This window comes from Parus major, chromosome 26 (assembly GCF_001522545.3).
Source record: "Parus major isolate Abel chromosome 26, Parus_major1.1, whole genome shotgun sequence".
In the NCBI taxonomy this organism is placed as follows: Eukaryota; Metazoa; Chordata; class Aves; order Passeriformes; family Paridae; genus Parus; species Parus major.
Window position 1 is genome coordinate 3,866,585 of NC_031795.1, and position 6,186 is coordinate 3,872,770.

Below are 6,186 nucleotides of genomic sequence, written 5' to 3' on the forward strand. Positions count from 1 at the left end.
GGAACCATCCCAGCCCCATCCAGGAGCTGTGTGGGGCAGAGCTCCTGGGATCATTGGGAACCATCCCAGCCCCATCCAGGAGCTGTGTGGGGCAGAGCTCCAGGGATGATTGGGAACCATCCCAGCCCCATCCAGGAGCTGTGTGGGGCAGAGCTCCAGGGATGATTGGGAACCATCCCAGCCCCAGCCAGAGGCTCCTTCCCCGCGCTCCTGAGAGGGAGAAGGAGCAGGCAAAGGAGGGGTTTGGCAGAGCCACGCCGGGGTCAGTTGACAGCAGCAGTGAGGGACTGAGTCACCAGGACTGTTTTTAGCCCCGGCATCTCAGCAACGTGGAGCGGGACGTTGTTAACAGGCGCTGGGTCAGAGGCCAAATGTTTTCCCTGCCCTGCGTTAAACACCGCGCCTGGAAAAGGCTGAGGGATCCGGCACGGGAAAAACATTAACCCCAAACACCCAGGTAAGCCTGGCCCACCCAGGAGGGCTCAGGTAAGCCTGGCCCACCCAGGAGGGCTCAGGGAAGCAGTGGAGGGAGAAGCATCACCCCACACAGGGCTGCGTGTCCTTTGTCACTGAATTAACAGGGTCCAGAAAGAAATCCTTTGGAATGGCCAGGAGAGCCCAGCTGGGTGTGGCAGCCATTAAGGGGTTAATAATACACACACACACAACCTTGCTCAACCCAAAAATCCTCTCTTTCAACCCCCAAAAAACCCACCCAGCTGAGGGATGGCTGTGGATCATCACCCAGCTTGGCAACTCCAGGCCAGGTTTGGGTGTGGGGAGAGGAAGGGGGACCCCCGGGACCCCCCAAAGCTGGGCAGGAGCTGCAGAGCCCTGATTGAAACATCACTGTCCGACTGACCGGGCTGGGAATTCACAGCCCCTGCCCCCTCCACGGCCTCCCCCCGCCGGCAGCAATTAAAAATAAAAGTGTGAACAGGCAGGAGGGTGGGCTCAGCCACCACCCCGGGCACGGTGAGTAATCAGGACACAGGAGGGGACCGCGGTGACCTTGGAGGGGACGGGCAGGCTCCAGGTCCTGCTCCACATCCCGGAGAAAGGAGTGAGTCGGGAGCGCAGCCCCGAAGGAAAACCCCGGCTCGGGGTCACTCCGGGCGATTTGGGTGTTGGCTTTTTGAAATAACCGCATAAATGAGCAATCAGGGGAACTGGCAGGACGGCACCGGGATCCAGCCAGGCAGACACTGCTCCAGGGGGCTGGGACAGCACCACCACCCACTCCAAAATTCTAGAAACCATCCTAGAAAGTGCAGAGAAACCATCCCAAGAAGTGGGGAGAGGCCAGGCCATCCCAAAAAGTGTGGAGGAACCATCCCAAAACATGGGGAGAAACCATCCCAAGAAGTGAGGAGAGGCCATCCCAAGAAATGGGGAGAAGCCATCCCAAGAACTGGGGAGGAACCATCCCAAAAAGTGGCGATGCTCAGCAAAACCTGGAGCTCCAGGCGCTCCAAGCTCACGGTGCCACCTGCTAGCAGCACAAGGTGACAGGGCCACCCCCTGCCCCCCCTGGCAGTGCCAGAGGCACTCCCAGTGCCGCCTCCATCCCTCCTCCCTCCCAGCTCCATGTTGCTGGAAGGAGGTAATATTTATAAATACGCCGTGTCCAGCCCCCAGCACCCAGCCGGGAGGCTCGGTGCAGGCAGAGCTTGTGTAACCAGGGCCGGCAGCCCCAGGAATAAACAAATTGGGGACATCCCCTGCCTTGTCCTCCCAAACCAGCCCGGGGCTCACCAACCCCCTGGCAGCACCTCCCGTGCCCGGCCAGCGCCGCTTACCCGCTCAGGAGAGCTTTGTGCTGTGCCCTCCTTTCTGCCAGGCTCAGCCAGGCACTTTCCTGCTCCGTGAAGGTCAAACTGGTCTCTCGGGAGCCCCCGCTGCCAGCCCAGCCCCTGGCCTGGCACGGTGCCGCCTCTCCCGGGCACGTTGCGCCGGTTGGACCCGTGCAGGAGCCCAGAGGTTTCTTCCCACCAGGCTGGGATTTCTCCTCGGCCTGCCCCGTTTCCCCAAAATGCTCAGCCAAACCCGGTGGCAACTCAGCTCCCTCCTGCCCTGGCAGCAGGGTGGGAGCAGGGAAACGCTCCCCATGTGTGCCAGGTGGATGCAGTCCTCTCCTCATTTCCTCCAAAATATTCCCACCCCGTGCGGTCACCCCAAAATCCTGAGGGCACGGCCTGGGCAGGAGCCAGCACTGCTGCCCTCGCGTGTCCCTGAGGCTCCGAGAACTCCCCCGGCGTCCCCACACTGGGAGTTTCAGGTTTATCCGGAATTTGCAGCCATTTAACCAAAGGAGGGGAGCGAGGCAGAGCTCGGGGTGTGGGGAGTTTGTTTGGAGCCCAAGGAGCTCGGAGGAAAGGTGACAAAACCCCGGGGGCAATTCCTAGAAGAGGCTTTAAAGACAAGGTGGCACAACCTGTAGGGACGGTGGGGCACTGGGAGACCTTGAGCACTTCCCAGGTGATCCCAGCCAGCAAATCATCCCACGGTGCCCATCCCAACGCTCCTGCTCCGGCTCTGCAGCACTCACCTCCCCAAAACACCCCCCAGAACTGCCCCTGTGCCTCCAGAGATGGAGCATCCCCCATCCCCGGTGTTCTCAGCCTCCCGGGAAGGTGAGGAGCAGCACCCGGAGCTCATCCTGGAGCACAGGATTCCCGCATTCCTGGGAATTCCACGTCAGGGGGCTCTGTGCAGGCAAATCCACAGGGAAAACCCGCTCCAACCACAAGCCAAGTGCCAGCAGGAGGGACACAAACTTGGAATGGATTAGGGAAGAGCCACTGGGGCTCTTTCTGGACGTGCCAGCGAGAGGAAAAAAAAAGGATGAGTGCATAATCCCTGTGTGGTCAGGGAGAGATCGCCACTGCCACCCTTCCAAGTGTCACAGCGCCGGTGACAATGACCACCAAATCACCCCTGTGATCCTGGCTGCCTCCATGCTGGGATCACACAGCTTGGAAAAGCTCATGGAGGTGATGCCACCATGGGAAAGCCACCACAGGGCGGTGACAGCACACCTGGCACTCCGAGCACCCCCTGCTCTTTTATGGGGTTGTCAAACACCCAGCGCCGGCTCCCTGGGATCCTCCTGGGATCGCTGACAGCGAACAGGGGCTCTGGGAAGTTGTCACGGAACAGCCACCAGCAGCAGGGCCACCACAGGGACGTGTGGTGGCACTGCCCCACACCCAGGACACCGCTGCTTCCCCCTGTCCGCTTCCTCTTTGTCCGGGATATGGGATAACCCCACACAGGGCAGTTACAAAACAGCTCCCTTGGGGTGAGTCTGGCATGAGGAGCCCTTTAAAACCACCCCAAAACCTCCAGATGGGAATTTTTGTCCCCACAGAGGGGACAGGGATGTGGCAGCTCCATCCCTGTCTGTGCCCCAGGAAAGGAGCAATCCAGGGATGAGATCCCAACACATCAGACTCCCAGCTCCCCATTCCAACACTCCAAGGGAGGAGCCAGAGGATGTTTTTACCCTCAGCACTGTGGATTTTTGGAGAGGAACACCCCCTGCGTGGCCCCCCTAGCCCCATTTCCCTGTTTGTTGTGCTCAAACCACCCCACCCTCAGCCCTGGGAATGTCCCCTCTGCTCTGGTGACCCACCACACCATCCCAAGGGGCTTTTCCCATTCCCAGCAGCACTTCCAGGGAAACAGGGAACGCAGGGCAGGGCGGACCAGGAACACACACGTGCTGCAAAGTCGGTGCCGTGAAGCGTGGAAAAAGCAATAAAATCCCTGGCTGGAATCACGGCTCCATCCCAAACACCCGGATGCTGGATGGCCCCGCTGCAGCCAGCTCCACCCCGGCGCAGTTTCCTCCTGATAAGGGCGGGCAGGCAAGGCCAGCATCCCTTGGAAAACACGCCGGGCCAGCATCCCTCGGGAGGCGAACCCAGAATCCCTCAGGAAGCAAACCCAGCATCCCTCGGAAAACACCGGGCTCCCCTCCACGTGCTGGCCTGACCATCCCCACCCGAATCTGGGCTGTTTCCCAGCTCCAGCCACCCCAATCCCAAATTCCCACCGCTCCCCAGCACGGTTTTCCCGGCCGGATCCCTCCTGCAGCAGGTGAGCGAGCGCAGGCTGGGAGAAACCAGCCCCATTCCCAGCTCCGGCCGGAGCAGCCGTGCATGAAGCCAAGCAAACACGGCAGGGAAGTACAGAGAAGGGGTGGGGGTAGAGAAAAAATAACCCCCCAAACCCTCCCTTTGCTGCCTGCCGGACTCTGTTATATAAAAAACACCAACTCCCCCCCGTGCCCCAAGGGCCGGGAACACGCAGGAGCGCCGGGATTCCTGGAAACGGGCCCTGCTTTCCCCGGACTCGCACCGGCTTATTTATTTATCTTACAAGAGCACAATAACCACCAGATTTTCTTCGTGTTTCTAGTTTTTGTTGGGGGTTTTTTTGGGTGGTTTTTTTTTTTTTTTAAGGAAATCTCCCCCATCATCTGACTGCCCGAAGCTCTGGGGGCTGCGTAATCCTTTCCTGCCTCGCAATTAATTCATGAATGTAATTAATCGGCGGCTGGAGTCTCGGGGCAGCCCTCTCTATGCCTCCCCCACCCCAAATTTCCCGGGGGAGGGGGGGGACACACGCTGTGTGTCCTCTTGGTGACCCCCTAAAAGCCGTGTGACACGAGGCATCCCAACTTCTCCCATCTCTTCCGACCCCAAAAAGGGGGTCCCGCTTTGTGTCCCCCAAGCCGGGGGGTGCCCGAGACACCCCCGGGTGTCCTGGAGCATCCGTGCCTCAGTTTCCCCACGCGTGGAACACCGTGTTCGGGGGGGTTCCCCATGGGAAAGGCGACCCGGGCAGGTCCCCCCGGGCTGCCGGGGGTCTGGCAGCCCCCGGGACCGCCGGTTTTGGGGTGCGGACATCGGGATGAGCTGCCGGAGACCCCCAAAACCCCCGCAGCACCAGGAGCAGCCGGGCCGGAGCCTCCCGGGGCCCGCTGCCGGGAGCGAGGGGGAGCGTATTATTTACAGCAAAATAAGGGGGAAAAAAGCAACTACGAGCTCAAAGCGCCCCGGGATGGCGCAGGAGGGGAGGGAGCACCCCAACACCCCCATAGCACCCCCAGAAGGCGGGCTCCGAGCCGAGGGGGCCCCGCTGTGCGGCTGCTGAGCCCCCACCCTCACCAGGGACCCCCGGGACCCCTCACCCCTGCACTCACCCCTGGGGAACGGCGAGGAAACGAAGTGGTTCGGCTCCGCTCGGCTGCGCTCGGCTCTGTTCGGCCTCGCTCGGCTGCGCTCGGCTCGGCTCGGCCCAGTCCCGCTCGGATCGGTTCGGCTGCGCTCGGCCCGGCTCCTCGGCTCAGTTCGGCTCCACTCGGTTCTGCTCGTCCTCGGCTCGGTTCGGCTCCTCGGTTCGGTTCGGCTCGGTTCGGCTCCTCGACTCGGCTCGGTTCGGCTAGGTTCGGCTCCTCGGCTCGGTTCGTCTCGGTTCGGCGGCCTCGGTTCGGCCGCGCTCGGCACGGTCGGGTCGGGCTCCTGGGCTCGGCTCAGCGCAGTCCGGCCCGGTTGGGCTCGGCTCGGCCCGGCTCGGCCCCGTGCCGAGGGAGGGCGGCAGCAGCGCCCGCCCGGCCCGGCGCGGCCCGTTCCGCTGCCCTCGCTCCGCTCCGCCGGCCCCGGGCACGCCGGGAGCTGAGGCCGCGCCTGCCGGGACTTGTAGTCCCCGCCCGGGCCACGGCGGGAGTTTGCGCTCGGCGCTTGCCTTCCCTGAAGTGGGGGGAGCCTCCCCAAAAATGTTTTTTTTTCCCCTAAAGCGGGTGTTTCCACCCCAAAAACGGGTCGGGAGAGGAGGGGTGGGGTGGGAGGTGCAGGTAGCTCTGTGTTTGGCTTGTGCAGTCCCGTGAACCAGGATTGTGCATCCCTTTCCTTCAGGAGCACGGGGGATCATGGAGCTCCTTGCAGCAGGATCCTGCATCCCCTCACACCGGGATCACACCGGGATCACACCAGGATCACACCGGGATCACACCAGGATCACACCGGGATCACACCAGGATCACACCAGGATCACACAGGGATCCTGCATCCCCTCACACCAGGATCACACCGGGATCTCTCCAGGATCACACAGGGATCACACCAGGATCACACCGGGATCACACAGGGATCCTGCATCCTCTCACACCGGGATCACACC

General features: G+C 62.0%; 1 protein-coding gene across 1 annotated transcript in view; it reads right to left on the reverse strand.

Moving 5' to 3' along the window:
- The window catches only part of TFEB (transcription factor EB), a 15,357-nt gene extending 9,722 nt beyond the window's left edge, over positions 1 to 5,635 (reverse strand). The window contains exon 1 of the mRNA XM_015650896.3: positions 5,210 to 5,635. The gene's annotated coding sequence lies outside the window, so the exon portion shown is untranslated. The remainder of the gene's footprint in view (positions 1 to 5,209) is intronic.
- Between the last annotated feature and the right edge of the window lie 551 nt (positions 5,636 to 6,186).